Genomic DNA, 19,843 nt, shown 5'->3' with positions numbered 1-19,843 from the left:
GTCAAAACAGGCAGGTCAAGGAGACAGGAACAAAGCCAGGGAGAAAAAAAGCAGAGAAAGAAATTAGCAAAAGAAACACAATTCTATTGGCTCAACCAATATGCTGCACATTGAGACACAGAGTATTGATGTAGCTTATTGAGTTACTGTACGGCACAATGGAAACATCTAAAAAAAAAAGTGAAATATCCTTTTTCACATAACAGCAGACATTACAGACATACTATGAATCTGGAGGACGGGTTTTAGACTTTAAGGACCGATTTGCATTACTGCTACCTCTACCACCCTCTACCTTTGCTACCTCCTAAACTGGAGCGTGAAACAGTATTCTGATTGAACAGGACCTCAATGGAAAGAAATAAAATGGAGGAAGACTAATGTTGAGTGCTCTGTTGCAGGTCGGAGCTGATTATCCTACACAGCAAACATTTTTGATTTTTACGATTCCATATCTGGAAGGCTCTGACTCAATTGCTAGCATTAGGATTATTTTGTAAACCCCGCACACTTATCAGCAGATAATAGGCACAGAGTGACCTCCAGTCGGGAACGCCCCCGCACTCATTGAAAGGGGCGAATCGGGTCTAAAATCGCCCAGATTATCCTTTGGTGTGCAGCAGTTATTACATGTCTCTGTTTGCCAGTTAACAGACACACAATTATTGTACAGCAACATAATGCTACTCCACAAGGCACAAGACAAATTCATACATATTTCATTCCATAAAAGAAGTCTTTCACACAGCAAAGTTCATTCATCTAAATAACCAGAAAGCAAAGAAAAAATTTGTATTTTTTATTATTCATTAGGGCTGAATGATATTAGAAAAAAATTGAATAACTTTGTTTAAAATCACGATGACAATATGACTTGCAATAAATAAACATAAACAGTCCCTGGCTATGAAGCCATGCACAGCTCTACTAAGCTCAATTACCGTGTTACTTTGGGGTCAGTTCATAAATGTTTGAACGGTGAAAAGTTATTTCAGCGGCTTTGTAAGTCATTTACTGCTCCTATCGGTGTGTGTGTGTGTGTGTGTGTGTGTGTGTGCAGCAGCTCTGAAGACAGATTTAACTCAATTCAATGATCTGAATGTCTTGAATTAATATCTAGGGCAGTAAGGCTCCATCTGATTGGACAAATATATTGACATGAACGCTTGGTGCATGGAACACAATTCATCACACTTTTTGCTGTCTTTTGCAATATGTATATCGCGCATGTTGATACCGCGATGACGATACATTTTCAATATATCATGCAGCCCTATTATTGATATTTTATATTATATTGTAGTGTTTTCCAAATTTGTTATATCTTGGTATTTTTCTTGTGAGAGAAAGTCCTTTCAAAATAATATTGAATAAGGAGGAACATTTGAAACACCTGTCACTCAGCACAGCCCACAAAAATGTACTGCAACTGTTAAAGTTTCAGTCTATCGTCTACGATAACAGTCTAATTATCGTCTACCATAATATCTTATTTGTTGTTTTAACAATGTGCAAGCTCATGTTATTGAGTATTGGGTAGAGCCACACGGAGCGTGAAAATTCTAGGATCATGAGGACACTACTAGTGACACATAATCTGGCTCATGGCTTTGTTCATGTGCATGGGAGATGCAGAACGTACATCAGCAAACAGGTAGTGCTGTACATTAAGTAGCTACCTGACATCTTAGAGCAGCCATGTCCACTGATGTCCTGCCACCATGTGCATGAAACCATGAACAGTGATGTTCACATGCAATGACCTTTGAGACTTTGAAGGGCACAATTCTAGGAATAGTACCTTCAACCATCGCCTTTATGTTTTATTGAACCGTGGTCTAAAGAACATCTTGACCCTTTGTAACTCCAGCTTTATAAATAAAATAGACAATTCCTGATTCTACGTCTGACGCATGCAAATAAGCAGATGCTGCTTGCTTCTTTATTTTCTAAATTCTGACTACTAAGCCGTTTTCACACATGACCTCCGGAGGATGTCCGGAGAATTGACTTTCTCTGGAGCCTTTCACACATGCACAACCCAGCAGGAGTTTCTCAGCTCAAAACAACACAGAGAGCTTGAATGTTCAGGTGAGGGGCGATGCCACAAGCGGAGGCAGGATGTAACACATTACTTCCACTGAGGACATCGACACAGACATCAGTCCTTATTACCAAAAGCTCTCGGCAACTTTGCGGTAATCTTCTCTACGTGTGGCACCGTTTTTCCATCCAGAGACATTTGCATTATTTTTGTTTTTCCCATTTTTATGCCTGTCGCTTCTTACATCATCAACACACCCACTTGCACATGGTGACTTCTCGTGGTGATGCAGTTGCAGAGAAAGTCTAGGCTCTCACTCAGACATGCTACTTCTAATTATTTCTGAAAAACACTGTAATTTGACTAGAGTCTGAATTGTGTGAAACTTCAGTTAACAGTTTTCTTTGTTACACAAAATGTTACTGCAACACTTTTCCCCAACCCAGTCAGACCTACAGTAGAGTAACCATACAGTGCCATACGAGCAGTTATTTCCTGTCTGTTCCTAAGAGCTGTTGTCAGTTAATTAATCTGAGCGCTTAAAAGGGTGCATCCTCCGCTCACCACATTGGCCTCATTGTAACTACGCACACACATTTCCAGCAGCCTATCAGTCTTCTGCCTTACACCCGTGGGTGCTGTCCTCGCTGCTTCCTGTCCTGGAGACAGTTGACAAACAGCAGAGCAGTTAAACATTCCACCTAAATCAATGTGCAAACAGCTGAAAACCAGCAATGCCGAAGTGTGGAAGTTTTTTCACTGGTTAATTAACTTGTGACACCGTCTATAGCGATAGAGCAGCAGACATTTTAAAAGATGTAAAGATGTAAGCTCTGTATCCTTTGAGCGCCTACTCTGATATTCACCTCCACCAAGGTGGTTTTCATTGCTGTCTGTTTATCAGCAAGATTAATCAAAAACTGAACAGGTTTCAATTGGAGTGAGTGACATGACCTAAGGATAACTCATTCATATTGGAGCACATTCAGATACATTTTCTTTAACATGGCAAGATCTGTGCAGAAGTATGCACTCTCAGAGTGATTAGATTTTTCTGCAGGTTGCCTCAATGATCATTTGCATATTGCTATAACACTTGAAGATGGCAGTGCATTATGCTTGGTGCTGTAATGGCTCATTCAGACATTGGATGTCAGAGGATCTACAGTATATTTTCATTATCATGATATGATTGACTAGTGGCTATAACCTGCATTAGAGTATTTGTTCAAATTGTATTAAATTGACCGGTGTCTGTTCTGCTGTTTGAAACGTTTCCTTTTTCACAGCTTTTCTACCACACACAGCGCACAAAATATCCAATGCATATATATGAGTGCTCTGTTACTCTTGTGCACTTGTTGAAGATGTGTAGATTAAAAGTCTTACCACCTTCATCAGACAGAGTTTGCAGAATGTCATATTTATGTTATCGGGTTCCTTTTTGATATTATATATGATAATACATTTTATTTACACAGCACTTTCATACATAAAATGCTGCTAAAATTGCTTACAATAAAATCAAAGACACGATATAAGATAGATCAATAAGAACACGTTAGCAAGAAAACAAAGATTAAGCAAAAAACTAAAGACAATGGTGTTAAAAAAGGATCAAATGTCTTAAAAGCAAGATCATAGATGGTCAACAGAAGTAGCTTGACTGATGTGTGGTGGGAACTTGTTCCAAACCTTTGGTGCATAGAAACAGACGGCTGCTTCCCCAAACTTGGGGAACTGATGTTCGGGTTGCCAAAGTGGCAAAGTTTACTTTTGACACGAAATCCTCCACCTTTCATGACATGATCGGACAGCTACTCTGAGATGTGACTGTGCTCTGCATGGAGCACAAACTCTCAGTTTATAACTGAAGTGCCTAACTAGGTTTTGATAAGTGGTAGTTAATCATTTTGAATTTGTTAAAATTTTATGCCAACACAATTGCACAAAAACCAAATGGGTTTTAAGTCTATTAAAAAAATAGAAGGGGCCAGTGGGGAAATTCTGTAATTGTGTGACCCTGAAAACCATGTAACACTGACTATGTGGCGACGATACTGAAAACACAACTTCATGTCTAAGTGATACACTATGCACAAAGACAAGAATTACAGGTTATTCAAGTTAATAGGTGGGCCATGGCTGCGTTGAAAATGATGTACATACATTTCATAAAAAGCATCAACAGGAAATCTGATTCTATATTCTGATGCTTTGTGGGTAAACTGGTGTCACGTACACAGACACAATTTAAGGCAGCAACTTCTCAGCCATCTGTCACCACGCATGCAAATAAACTGCCTCGAGAAAACTAATCGCTGAGTTTGGGTGCAATTGTGCATCAAATTTCACTTACATGCAGCTGAGTAGTCTTACTCTTGAGACTTTCGGTCACTACATTTGTCTCTCATCGCAGAAACAATGACTGAGACAAGTTGACTGTGGTAATTACAGTGGCAAGTCAGTGTGAAGCGTAAGCAGAGGATATGGTTTACAACTTCATGACGCATCAAGACGAGGTAGGCGTTTAAAGAAGCACTCATTAAATAGTTAAGATTCCACTGTCAAAGGTTGAACATGTGCCCATATTTGTGCATTTAGCTCGAGCTCCATGACAGTGTTATTTGACAAATGAAATCACTGCAGGAAAGCAAAGCAACAGTTGCAGCAGAATGCAAAGCACTCTTTGCTGCTTCTTGAACTACAGGAAACACTGTGGGGAGCCTCCAGGAAGCTGGGGTTACGCAGAGATCCAACCAGCCCAGAGGCACGGCCCTGAGCGCAGAGTATAAATTTTACAAGAGCGAGGATACCAGTGCTGTGTGACAAATTCCTTCCCACGACCTTAGGACAGCGCAGACATTTCATGCATCATCCCACACTGTTATTCTTCCAGACTTCTCTGCTGATAGGACTTGGCTCCTTTCACACTGCACCAAAAATGTCCCAAAGTACATTTCCCCCCTCAAATAGGAACAGATGGTTTCAAATAGATGGAGAGATTGCAGAGAATTCCTATAAAATGTCCATGGAAAGTTTAAGGCTTGCCATTTATACACTGTACCAACTGTCAATACAGTGACGAAAAATTATTCAGAATGTTATAAGAGTTGGGTAGTGTTTGGATTCTTTTGTCTCAAATACAAGATATAAGTCATCTTGGACAAAGATGGAAAAGTGGACAGCTGCAGAGAAGGATTTGTTTTTGGAGATAACGTTAAAAACAGCGTCTAAATAAGACAAACAAAACCACTTGTTTTTTTACTTGTGGGATTTTCCAGCATGAAATTCTGCCAAACATATTACTAACATTTTAACACGCTCTGGCTAATGCTATTCAACCGGAAATCATTTCTTCTTCCCTGATTTCTGGGAAAAGTTTTATGTTTGAAGTAATATATTTTAAAGACGTGGTATCTAATTGGAACATAGATTTGCATACTCACCAATGCCCATCCAGGCATTTTTGGCAGAATCTTACTTTTTTTTTTTAAACAAAAAAAATCAAGCAACTTTTGAGATATCACTTTTCACTGGCATATACTGGTGACATGTGTAAGAGTGGTATGCTGCTACTTGCTTAGTTGCTTGCCCATCAAAGTTGGAGCTCACAGATTTTTTGGCAGATACCACTCTTCATATGATGAGTCTTACTGACATATTGCCGATAGGGTATGTTGTTGCTGTATATCATTGAAAGCAGCATTTTACTTGACAGGTGCCACTGGCAGTTACTGTGTAAAAAGAATGGCTCAAAGGGATAATGTCTGTGAGCCCAGACATTCAAATTCGACTCAAAATGGGTTCACTTGGATGACGCCACAGGAGCAGCATGGAGGCTTTTTCTGTCGTTTTTTACATCTGAAGAATTGGTCAACATTTACAACAATTGTATTGGAGCTGCAACACTGTTTAACCCTGAAACTCCAAACGTGTTTTGTGTACTCAAACACTTCACCCACCCCTCCATCAGCATAGTGGTGAGTAAATAAAGAGTGAATTTTCCCTTTAAGCCATTCAGTAGAATATAACCACTACTTGTAGGCAGCTGTTCCTGATGTAATGAACGTTGCTTTTCTGATAGCTAGGCTACTGGGTCCAGCTGCACCTACATAACTGCCCAATGTTATCTTTCTTTGTTTAACCCTCTTTAGTCAGCCAGCATAATCGAATCATATGATGTGATGATCTTGTATGATTTTGGATCCAATATTGTATTTTCAATATTCACGATGGCATGTCAAACAAAAAAAATTGAATGTTTGGTCATACAGTTAATGTGCTGAAAAAAAGATACCAAACATATCAAGATAAATACCTAAAATAGCTCAGGGCTGCTGAGGGTTGACGTGAGAAACAGTATCTGCCAGTGGAAACACAGTGACATACTTTATTAGTGTGCCCGCTTTAATGTCAAAACAACTGTGACATACAATTAGTCAAGGTGTCATGCTGTCATAGGCTTCACAGTAAATGTCAGTGAGGAGTTGTGTCTTTTCAAGGGCCGAGGTAGAAAAAACCATCAAACATTTTCAATTTTATACTGCGAATCATGTTAAACAAGTATAAATGACCGTTTGTTGTCTTTGCTGTTTTCGCCACATGTGCACCCATTAAACCATGTACAGGTCACTACATTGCTTCCCACCTACTCAGCATAAAGTAATGATTCTTCCCCCACATGTGCATTGCACTTGTAACATAAGCACTCAGAATCACACATAGCACAAAACTGCTAAAACCACACTACACCTCTGCCACACAGAGATCCACAAGTGCTCATCCAGGTGCAATTTAAGCCTCTGTTTCTATCTGAACGTTGTATTTGCCTGATATGGCAAACTCTTGGTGCATGCTAAATGTGATAGCATGTTAAAAAAATATATTTCTCACTATTTGAATTACATAGTAAATTAATCTTATTTATAAAATACAGGCCCTATCCATTCACAGCATATTTCAACACTTTTGAGTCTAATGAGTTTGAACTGAATTGATCTTTCTTCATACAAAGATGCCAAAATCCACAAGGCTACACCAAAAGCATTAAAATGAATGCCCAAAATAGATGTGAACACGTTGCTGCTCTGTACGTGTCTTTTTAACATCACTGTCAAGATAACAATAGTTTAATTTAGGCTTGTGGTGTGATTGCAGACTTACAAGCCTAAAATAGGCTGTGCTACGGCTGTTGAAGTCTTTTACTGCATGTAGACAGAGGACAAAAAATGTGTCTCTCCAATGAAGGACAACATGAGGAGTCCCAGCCTTAACTCTACTACAGCGAAACACCTGAACAAACTGAGAGGACACTAACACGCGCTGCGGTCATCCCAGCTTTGGTATTTTGACTGCCGTGCCATCTGACACTGTGGGTCAGTCCGGCTGAATGCCTGACCTGCCCATCTGCGCTGTGTCACTGCCACTATGCAAACAGCACAGACAATATGTCACTTGGCTCCGGCTGCACTATACAAATTCTACTCCAAAGAAAGCCTCTGGTGTTGATTGCTCCATTACGTGGAGGCACACCAGTACCTATCCCTGCAGATAACCCCATAGAGTTGTTCCTCTCCTCTGGTGCACACTCCTGCAGCTGTACAGTGGGACTTCATCCCTGCCACACGACAGGAGGCTGGTTTGCGTGGGGCGATGGGTGGCGCCTGGGTGAGGCGTGCAGGAGGCTGACAGCTCCTGAGCTTTCAGGGCTGCCGGCTGACCTGTTCCACCACCTGGCAGCAGGACAGCCGGAGGTATGTGGCTCACTCTTCCTCCCTCCGAGCAGCGACACAAGGCCCCCCGCGCTTCCCCTGTGGCGAGCGGACTCCACTGCTACTCACTCAACACAAACACAGGAAATGCCAAGGCGAGCGTGCGAACCAATCACCGAATACGCGGTGTTATTTGGAGACCTCCCAGCCAAACCCCATTCACAAAACTAACATCGGCACTATATTAAAGCTTTTAACTTGGCTGCCACACCTCGACTGAGTAATCAAAGTAACTGCTGCACTCACGAAAAGCCACGTTTCAATTCGGCGTGTGTCAAAAACGCGGAGAGACAAATACAAGCAGGAGCCGCAACTTTTCAATCTCCATGATGTTGACGACAACCTCAGAGTAACTTTACACCATAACACAGCATGGTGGGCGGCAGCCGCCCGAGGGGAACTGGGTTCACATCAGCTCTGAACAAGTTGCCGCGGTTAAACGGCGAACTTTACCGGAAGAGCACGCTAGTTACCGAGGCGTGTAGCTCCGCTAACAGAAACAGCAGCGAGCCATTAGATCCGATGGTGTTTCTGTTACCCCGGAGCTAAGCTAACGTCCAGCACCGAGCGGGGGATCCCACTTGATTTAGTTTCTCTACGGCGGAAACTGCTCCGTCGAACAACGACCAGCCGAGCCGGGAGTCGACGCGACCCTCGGGTGAAGGTTCCGCCCTGAGCAGAGGAAGACATGTTGTCACGAACCAGTGGATAAACTCACCCATTATGCCTCCGTTCCAGTCTGTCTCACCTCCGCCTGACATCCTCTTGCACTCAGCTCTCACTCTGTGGAGCGGGAGCACAGGGATACGCACATTATTCAACGCAGCGCCAAAGTGCGTACGTTCCCCTTAGAGAATACCGGGCCGCGACGTATCGCGAGATTTGTTTTTGAACCAACTGCCACTTTCAATAACAACCTACAAGCACTTAATGCTGATTTCACTTATTTAATTCATTAGGATGATACCCAGCGAACTAAACTGCTTTAAACAGTTATCTAATAACTCGTGAGGGACTTACAACAAGGCATGGATGCACTACAGACTTAAACTTAAACTTCCTTTTGTTGATCCCACAAGGGGAAATTCTTTTTACACTCATTTTTCATTTTATACATGCAGTTTAACCCACAATCCCCCCCACACACACACAGGGCTCAGAGACATGCGATTCTTTTTGGAGAGAGATGGTAGAGTGACAACTACAAATGAAATGATGTGTAAGCTGAGTTTCTGAGGGGGGGTTATTAATAATACTAATTATTATTAATAATAACAACATTAATAATAATGATACACAAGCTTTTAACTTGTTCCAGATAAGAATTCCACTGACTACATTATGTTCTATTCCATGTTTATTTTCGACAATGAAATTAAATTGAAGAAAATTGAACATTTTAAGAAGCAGTTTAAAGGCAGTAACAGATGTAGTAGTAATATCATAATAATATCCTTTATTTGTATAGCCCATTTCTTGCCAAAGGGCCTTACATAAAGATGATACAGCAATAAAACAATAATAAAACAACAGTGAAGTTAACAATACATAAAAATAAACAGAAATTCCCCCAGAGATGAATGCCTTTTTCTGCTTCTTTCTTTTAAAAGAACATTAAGACATCATTTGAAAGCAGAATCACGAGTAGCCTTTCTGAACACAATCGGTATAGGCCAGTAGTCCAATAGCACAATGGCTTTTAGTAATCAATCAGGCTCTATTCTACTGTTCTATGACAAATACAAACATTTTAAAACACTTTACAGTCCTGATCACATTTTAAAATAAGATAATAATTTTAATTCTATTAAGTGTTCTTAATTACACAAATTGTAGGTATACTGGACCTTAGTATGGACATCTTTCACCACTGATATATTATATAAGTGGAACTGGAACCAACAGCTATGTTCACATGTTGTGGCTGGGAAACATCAGGTCATCCTGAGGTCATCCGTCAGCACAGTGTCCACAGTCTCTCTATCTCCTCTCAGAATCAGTCTGAGAAATGCATGAAAAACAGGAATGTAAGGGTTGTGCTCGGACAGCCCAACAAATTTGAAATGAGAAAGTCAATATTGCCATCTAGAGGTCATTTGCATTTGGATACAACTAAGAATACATTTCCAAGTTTCACTGAAGGCTTGAGTCTCCACTCTGGCTTTGTGCTTTTTCATGAGTGAGTTCAACTTTGTATACCTTTTGGTTAATACTTGTTTCATAAACAAAATTTTATATTGCTTCTTGTTTTATGTGATTTTGATATTTTACATTTTTTTCTCTTTCTTTTCATTTACTTCTTCTTTAGGACAGATCTCCTTAGGGGAAAAAATCCCTGCCTTCAGAGAGACTAACCAGGCTAAATGTATTAAAAGGGATTTGGGGAGTCAAACCTGGGTTTTTACTACATGTGGCTTTAGGATAAGTGATGGCAGACAGTTTGAAAGCTAATTATGGGGAAGTTCTGGAAATGAGAACAGTCTGTGTGGGCTGGTCTCTCTGAAGGTGGGTGCCCACACAAGCATTTTACATGGGCTGGAAGGGGGACCAATGCTCTACAGCTGCATAAACTGATATATTTGTTTCATCAAATTACCACGGTTGGTATTATCACTGCCACTACCAACTTAGACTTGATTTTAAACAACAATATAGTTGGTTTGACCCCAAATTCAACTCATATATCAGCAGCAGGTGTCAGACCTTGATCGTATAGCAGTAAAAACGTGACCGCAGTAGAGGAATGATCACAGTTGTATTAAGTATAGACAAAAAACACGTGAAACAATCTTAGATCTTGAAACATATAATATAACACACAATTCAAAATTTACAATTTATACAAGTTGTTGCAAACAACAGTGTTGAAAGTTCTTAGTGACAGTGTTACCTACAGATAATTATCAACATTTACACTTAGTTGCATGTGATGGTCCTCCTGAGGTGTCCTATATGTGGCTCTCGCCATGAACGAAGAGTCCCATGAACACCACAAACTTTACCACCCAGCGGCTCCTGACCCTTGATATTGGTCTGTTATGAGCAGCGGTATCTCAGTTGTTGGTAACAAAGTAGAACTTTATTGAGGTTAACCTCAATGATGGTGTTGTTAGATGTCTTCCTGTTAGATAGATAGACAGAGAGATAGAGAGATAAATAAATATTTTATCGAGGGCCGGATATAATTGTACCACTGGCCGGAAGTGGCCCGTAGGCCTTGAGTTTGACATCTCTGCTATGGAGTATGATGTTAGAAAAGCAGATCAGAACAACTGTTTGACTGTAAAATATCTCAACTCTACACAGGAAGAACATTGCACTGAAAGATTCTGGATGTGAATGTCCTGCAGCCAGTCAAGAGAGTGAAACTGAAATAGGCTGACTTCTATAACTGCGCAACGATCCAAAACAGAACTCAGAATCCACACTGAACTGCTTGAAGCACACGCTCACAGCTCTTTGAATTGATCCTCCCTAGAAAACTGTGGGAAGATCTTACACACGCTGTGTGTGCAGCCTGAAAATATCTTGGAGAGTGAAGCAATCGGCAAGAAAGAAAATCTCCAAAATCAAGTACAGACAGAATCCAAGCTGACCTCAAATACCAACTCAACACATTCAAGAATTATTTCTTTTTTCTTCAGTTTCTAAATTCATGTAGTAAGAGTTAGCAGTGCATGCATGTGGATTGTTATCTGGATGTTCTCCCAGTGTCTGCATGGATTTCCTCCATGTGCTTAACTTTCCTTTTATGAAAGTCATGTAGTCTGAGATAACTTGTAACCTGAAATTTCCCAAAAGGTGAGAATGTGAATTTGAATGGTTGCCTGTCTCTATAACCCCCTGCAGTCCTCATCACATCCAATGGATGGATGGATGTTAGTATTTATAGATATACTGTTTCCCTGTCTGCCTGTGAATGTATTCAGAATTCATCCATCATATAAGATGTAAACAGTTATAATAACATACCATGTTGTTTGTGGGCTGGTGAAACACCATGGTTCTACACATAAACGGATCCCTGCTGCTCAGTCTGTGCCTAGGTTATAGCACACAGCACACACAAGGTGTCAGTGTGGGTAATATAATACACCAAGCCCACAGGCCTGATTTACTTTGTGAATAATGACGTAGTTGCTTATGAAAACACTGACTTCATACTCTGTAATTCTGACCGTAACGATGGATGGAGATGTTCAGGGCACGCAGCAACAGCCCTGATGAAGCAGCATGAGATTTAATAGCTGCACTGAGATGAAATGATGGCACATAAAGAAGCCATCTGGGATCCAAAGAATGTTTTCCTGAATGGATTGTATAACTGAGGAGGTGAAATTATCACACAATTATAGTTTGATCATCAGGCAAGTAATTTCCCTTCTCAGATGTTAGGGATCTCGTTATGTGAGATGGAAAGGCATCATACACAGCACCTTCCTCATATGCTAATATATTGGCAGATGACCCAACATATGCAAATGTCTCTTGGTCTAATATTCTGCAGTGAATAAATGTTGCTTCTCATTGCAAATAGCAGCTTCTGTTTTTTATCAACACTGTGTTGTCTCTGCTCGGCAGCAAGCAATTGTCCCTTTGTCAATTCAGAGTGTGTTTGCTCTGTGCTCATTTCATGCACTGTATCTATTTACCGTACCTTTGCTGCAGTGTGCCAGGGGATCAGGTGCACATTTGCGCTCATGCATGAGCTACATGGGCCCGCAGTGTAGTCGGGGCGTATGTGACAATAATGATTGGAGCTTTGTGGAGGAGCTGTCTCCTGCAGCAGCTCATTGAGAAGGAGAAAAGAGCGGGCTCCTCCTCCCAGAGCAGACCAAGGGAAGATGATGCCTGTTGGAGCACAACATTTAATACACGCAACCTCAAGAGAAAGCCAATAGGACATTCATATTCCATTCATTTCTGTTTTTCTTTTGTTTAGGGGCCACACAGACTAAGGGTAGCTTTTCTTTTATCATGCCAGAGAAAAACTATTGAATAGGAGCCTTTATTGTGAGTCTTTGATGGAATTAATTTGATTCCTTTTGTTTATTTTGATGAACACAAAAGTCAAGGACGTTAAATAATGGAAAGCACTGATCAAGGGGAAATCACTATAATATATTTAGAAAATGAAAATATGCAGCATAGAAAGCTAATGGTTTTGTGATTTGTGTCTCATGTGTTTTGTCAGGAGCATTACTACTGCATTATAGAGACCAATACTGCAGTGCAGTATATTAAAGCAATACAGTGTTTCCCCACCAATCAACACCAGTGATAAATGATGCCAACATGGGGACTCCAGGAGGTCTTTCATGTATTGTTTGGGAGAACATTGGTTTTGGTGCTCCTTAATAAACAATTTAGTATACACTATACTCTCTTTATTACTTTATTGTAAACTCATTGTCCTGTAGGAATCACAAATGATTTTTTGAGTGATGTGCTTGGTCAGTAATGAAGCTGTCGGCTGTTTTAATCTGATCCTCTGAAGTTAACCTGCTCCAAAGCAATATCTGTTACCATGGAAATCCAGCTGAACCAGCTTCATGTTATCGAAAAAGCCACCTGAGTTAAGCCCAACGATGAAGATGACGTCTTCATGCCAAATTTGAGAAATGCACACATGACCAATCTGCAGTGTAATCGTCCAGGCTCCAATCTCGAGTACCTCTAGTTCCCTTTACTGAGGGTACCAGGCAGGGTTGTACACACAAAGCTGATGTCTTATGCAGAAGATTTGAATGTAGACTTGATGCATCAAAGAGACCAGAAGGTGGAACAATATGCAAACGCTAACAGAGTAACATGAGCCATTGTCACCCCCAAGACTAAAGATGTCTTCCACAGCGTCCTCATATATCTTCCTCTACTTGTGTCACACATTCTTACAGCACATCAATGAATGGCTAGAATTGCTGTCACTCTCTATGTTACATGAGGTGTAGTTAAGTCTAAATATGCATTCCTAAAATCACGTAGTGTCCTCACGTCTTGTCACTGGTGAAATATGCAAAAGAGTTGAAGTTGGTGAGAGTTGAAGTTGGTGCCTCTCTGTCTGGAGCATCTGAGTTAGATATGAAAGTCTCTAAGCGTGGACACAACAAGGGAATGTTGGTTGGTCCTTTATCTATAACCTGACCTTGGGTACTGCTTAGAGAGAGAAGGGAGTATCTGTGGAATTAGTCAGGCACTCTTCTCCTGAACAGATATAATGTTCGCTATCTATATAATACACAGTGGCATATACAGTAATGTATACAGGATGGTCAAAAATTCCTCAACACATATATATTTCTTTCAGTATGTGTGGATGCATTTGTTAGCACAGCTTGGTCCTCCTGGGTGGAACATTCCATTAGCATGACACTGTCTGATGTTCCAGTGACTTTGACATTCAAGACATTGACATCATTTATTTCCGTCTCAAAGTGGGTTTCTGTATCATCTTCCCTTCGCGGGAGTACAAATCCATAGGCTGTGCTGCCATTGCAGATACAACCTTCTCTCATCAACTGGAGATTGAGTTGACATCAAAACCTCTGCAGAGCAAAGCATATATGAAAAACACACAGACACACAGACACACACACACACACACACACAAATGGTCTTCCCTGAAGTTCCTCCATTCTTTAGGGAGATTTAGAGTCTTTTCTTCCTCTTTACCTTTATCTCCAGGCTGATGTGCGTCAGTGTGGGCAGGCCAATTACTGAAAAGTGAAAATGTTCGGCCCCGAGGTTGGAATTAGAGTTCTCTCTCCAAACATTACTATCAAGACAAGAGCAAAAGAGCGACGTCTTCATTTATCAGCTTCTACAAAGAGCTGAAGAGACGCATATGAACAAAGAGTAGAACAGATGGTAGGTATGTGGTCTGTATTTGCGTCAGTGTGCGTGTGTGTGTGTGTGTGTGTGTGCATACATCTTTTCTCCTATTTCTTCATATATGCAGAGCTCAGAATTACCCCATCTGTTGCCACATGGTGTGTTCCCTACAGTAATGTGAGCAGAATTCAGCCATGCACATGGAGCCCACACAGTACATATCCACATATATCAGACAAGTCATCATTATTACATTAGAACACACCATATCAACACATGTACTGTTTTTTAATCTAAGAGTTTGTATTATATCATATCATTATATCATTACACGTCTGGAGCAGGAATAATTCTTGATGCTGGACATATGAGTCTATATTGGTTTTGTGTAAATATATTGACATACACATTTTTATAAGCCCTTTTAGTGTCAAATGTCACTGGGTGGTGAGCAGGTGGACCCAAATCTAGGAGAGAGAGGCTCAAGTTAAAAATGTTTCTTCTTCTTCTTCTCTTCGGCCCAAAAAAAAGACCAAATATTCAAAACAGTGAGTGCTCCAGCTACGTCCCCAGTCCAAAGATTACAGTAGGTCAAGAGGATACTCTGCCCACAGGTGTGAATGTGAGCATGGATGTTTGTCTAAATGTGTAAGGTTGTACCCTGGCTCTGGTTGTGCTTGGCTGTGGTAAGAAGCTTACAATTACATCTGAATAAGATGTTGAGTTTTCCAAAATAGTTTCAGGCACTTGATGAGAGGTTTCAGGGGATGGAAAGTAAACAAAAGAAGCCGAAGATATTCCCTAAGCCTTTTAATGTGGAACCAGCTGATGGGCCTGACAACCAACTGCACGAAATCATTGAACTGCAAAGCGATGACAAGCTCAAAGCTTAGAAAAGCTTCCTCCCTCTGCCGAAGCTCTGTAAGCCGATGTTTGTCCTGAGAATTTTTTCCGATTGTGAGATGAAATGCACAAAAATGGTTTAGGACAACTTGCTGGTGTGAGCAGCATCAAGACTAACTGACCAAAACGTGGAAAACCAGCCGAATCATCATCGCCACTGCCATCTGACATCAGCTGCCTCAACAAAGAGAAGCAGTCATCCTATCGAGAGGTTAGTGTGACGTGTGTATTCAGTACTTTCAGGTGACCCTTAAGGGATGATTGAAAACAAATGGAAGTGACATTGAAAAAGATTCCCCACCCCTGATTTAATGGTTGTACAAACAAGGGCAGGTCAAGAACAAATGCTGCCTTCAAATGAGGTTGTACTCACAAGAGGAGTTCATATCCACAACCTCTGAATATTCTGATAGCTCAGATTTCACAAGTTGTGATATGTTTGATGATGTTTTAAGAAATAAAGGCGAAGGAGGTGCATTTTTGGATGAATACATTTTGATAAGTTAACATATTATAATATTGTTTTCTCAATACTGTTTACATTCCCCATAGCATCATCTTTTATGCTTTTGTATTTTCTGCATTGACATTACCTGACTTCTATCTTGTTATCTTCTGTGTCCTCTAGACGCGACAGTAATATTAATATTTGTGTCCATGTTGGTGTGTTCTCGCGTCTTGAACGCTTTGCACATCGTGTACCACATCGTAATGAGCGCACAAGTTCCATTTGAAGGCAGCAACAAAGCAAAACGGTGAAAGACAGTGGCAAAGGCTAGTTTCAACACTACAGCTGGGGTTGCATAATAGACCATTTGGCAGCATGCAAGTGGAAATGTACCGGTATATATAGAATGGAGTTAATGAGGGACAGGCCTATAAATGAGTGTTGGGGGAATTGGATGCCTGGAAAGGCGGTTAGGGCTGGGGTTGGTGCAGGACAGGAGGCAGTGGCCAGGTCGGTGAGTGAACATTCAAATCAGACAAAGAATGAATGATGCCCTGTTGCAGCAGAAGTAACTCTCTGTGTTCCTCTGTTCACGTCTACAGTCTGAGGTATCTGGTGCAGCGGATGACTAACACAGTACAACTTCTACTCAGCAACAATCAGAGCAACTGTCAAAACCCGGTCTCTCACTGATCCCTGCGTGTTTTTATGCATTTTATCCGATTTTCTGAAACATTGGCATTTTTCCCATGACTCCCTGAACTCTCGAAACTATAGAATAACAACCTGAGCTCAGGACTGAGGAGTGAGATGTCTTTGAAACCACCTCCTCAGTCCTACACAAGAGGAGGCTGCATGGTAGTTTCTTTTTTTCTTTATAGAGATTGTAGCAAAAAGTGTGAATTTCATATTATTATGAGGAAAAATACAAGCTAAACAAAGTGGCTTCCAGTGGAAATAAGATTTAGTCATTCCATCCATGAATCAGGGGGATATTTACTCATCTTACAGGTCTTCATCCAGATTTTGAAATGTTGTTACTTTAAAATGTCCATTCTTTTCATGCCTCCATGAGCTGAGTTTTTCAGAAATGTAAGTGGGACAAGTGTGATCATATTTCAGTGCTGGATTGCTTTTGTGGAAACATTAAAGGAGCGAGCGTGTGTTTATTCTTCTGACTCATCTCTTCAGACTGCACACACAAAAGCACACTCACAAGTTTGATTCCTCAAGATTCAGGATGTTAATCATTCCCAGATTGGTGACCTCCATGACTGCACATCATCATTAATACAATAATACAGTCAGTTAGAAAAACAGTGGAAACAACTTGGCGCCCTCTGCCACATGTCATTGTGCATTTATTCAAAGAACAGCGAGTTAATAGAACAGCCAGTCTGTGTTTTCCTGTTTATTTATTCACTTGTTCATTTTTTTATTTACTTAATGAGGTTTCGCACCTCCCAGTTCCGCCGGAGCCCCGTGGGGGTTTGAGGAAATAACTGTTAAAGGAGTGAGAGAAAAAAGTAAGCGTCGACAGTCATGAGGTGTGAAAAGTGACTAAAAACAGATTGTGTTTCACGAGCGTGCTGCGCGCAGGCTCCTCCAGGTCAACCCACATACTGTACAGCATGCAAGAACAGGAGCTGTGACCTCATACGCGGGAGGGAGCTGTTAGTAGTGTTAAAAACAACTACAGTAGCAGCAGAGGTAAAAACAGGAGCATCGTGGGAGTCGCCGTGGCCTCGGCGTCTTGGACTCAACACAGATGTTTCCAAGGGGCGAACAACACCCGCAGTCTAATGTTGACACCAACTGTAAAAGAACAGCTTGAAACGTGTACCGTACTTTGTGCAGGGAATAAAAAGCACTTTCAGTGCACTGAATCACTCAGGAGTCTGGTGGGATTCTTCCAGCATGACAAATTCTGGTTTTACATGATGCCAACACTAATCAGACCCCCCACTGTGAGAGATGTGTGAGAAAAGCCTGTTATGCTCGATTTCAGGATTCTACATGTGATCATTGTTATTCAAATAACGAACCTTGGGTCCATTCACAAGATAAAAGCATACAACCACGTGAAAGTGACCTATGGTGCGTTGAGTGTAGCACTAATTTAAGTTTTTGTAGCAACCAAGGATCAAATGAGCATGTAGTGTGAAAGCTGTTGCTTGTGATGACAAACCCACAACAGCGCATTTCTCAGAAACTCTGCAGAGTCGAAACACTCACCTTTCCATTACTGTTCCTTATTTACCAGTGGGAATAAATGTGACATCGCCCCCCTCAGCCCCGTAGGGCTGTTTGCATCAACAATGTTTACACAGTACACATTCTGTTTACAATTGTATATATTGGTTTTATTCCATTTATATATTTTTTATATGTCAAGTACAAGTAGTATTGCATGCTACTTGTTATGACATTACTGATGTCTATTTGTGACTGCTTATAGATTATTTTCTCTTATCTTAACACCAGAAGTAACCGTATTTGAGTGAAGGGTGGAGCCTGACTGAGAACTCGAGGACACTACACACCCACCTACCACCTGCACCCATTGCTCACTCGATGTCCATGCCTGAATGCAAACTGTGATTTATCATCTATTTGACTCTAAATGGGACAATAATGTACAAAATGAATATCTTGCTATAGTGAAGAACACGGCTGGGTCTCTCTATAAATGTAAGGTCTTAACCTTTTATGTTATGACCTAGCTTTTAAAATTAAACTGAATTAAATACCTTTTATTCATCATATTGCAATGGATCTTTTTGTGTGACACATTTTGTGACCTTGTTTAGATAAGTGCGATGTAAATGAGGTTATTATTATTATATTATTAACACCTGAAACTAGAGAGACCATACACTCCTTATGAGAATGTTTACTGACGTTGTAGATAAAGTGAGAAGTAGAGTCAATTTCTCGAAGACTTATAGAAAGTGATTTGAGTCCCTCTGCTGTACCATGTGTTTTATATTTTATGCTGGTCATGACTGGCACCAACATTGAGTTCAGATGACTGCTGACCTCCATGACGGCCCCGTGCCTCCTGCTTCGATGCTGTGTGTCTCTGTCTGTTCTGCACATTTGAAGAATGATTCAGGTGTAACTAGGAACACGTGGTCAGTATAGTCTGGATTATATAACACAGGTTTACTGTCCCTGTCTCCACTCCCTGCACCAAACCTCATCTTCTTGTAAGCTTTAACCTTCAGCATTTACATACATGTTCTCACACAACTGATTTCCTCCTCTCATACCTTCCATCTTCTATTTAATTTCATATATATTTGTTTACAAAATTAAATAGTGGTCATTGTTGGACTCATTGTGGTTCGCTTGCAGTTTAAATAGCCCTTCGATAAATTTGATGTAATCTATTTTCAGGCAGGGGATACAACGTAGATACGAAACATATTACATGCAGGTGTAAATGGAGTCATAAATGCTGCTTGTTGTCAGTGGATATGTATGTGTGTGTGTGTGTGTATGTTTGTGTGTGTGTGTGTGTGTGTGTGTGTGTGTGTGTGTGTGTGTGTGTGTGTGTGTGTGTGTGTGTGTGTGTGTGTGTGTGTGTGCACATTTCCCACTTTCCATCTAGACTTTCAAACCTTTAAAGTCCAGGTTAGGGTTGACACAAAGGTAAACAGGTCCCAGTGGACGTTACTGCCCAGGATTCATATGAACTTATATTTATAAGTGCAATTACGAGATGATAGCAGAGCCAATCGTGTTTCCTGTGATGAGGCAAAAGAAAATTAAAACACTAGGAGTGACATTTCTCCCGAGAGGTGAAAGCAGGCCCTTATCTTGTTGGCTTGTCTGTGCTTC

Source organism: Paralichthys olivaceus, chromosome 20 (assembly GCF_024713975.1).
Source record: "Paralichthys olivaceus isolate ysfri-2021 chromosome 20, ASM2471397v2, whole genome shotgun sequence".
Classification (NCBI taxonomy): domain Eukaryota; kingdom Metazoa; phylum Chordata; class Actinopteri; order Pleuronectiformes; family Paralichthyidae; genus Paralichthys; species Paralichthys olivaceus.
This window is presented reverse-complemented; position numbering follows the sequence as displayed.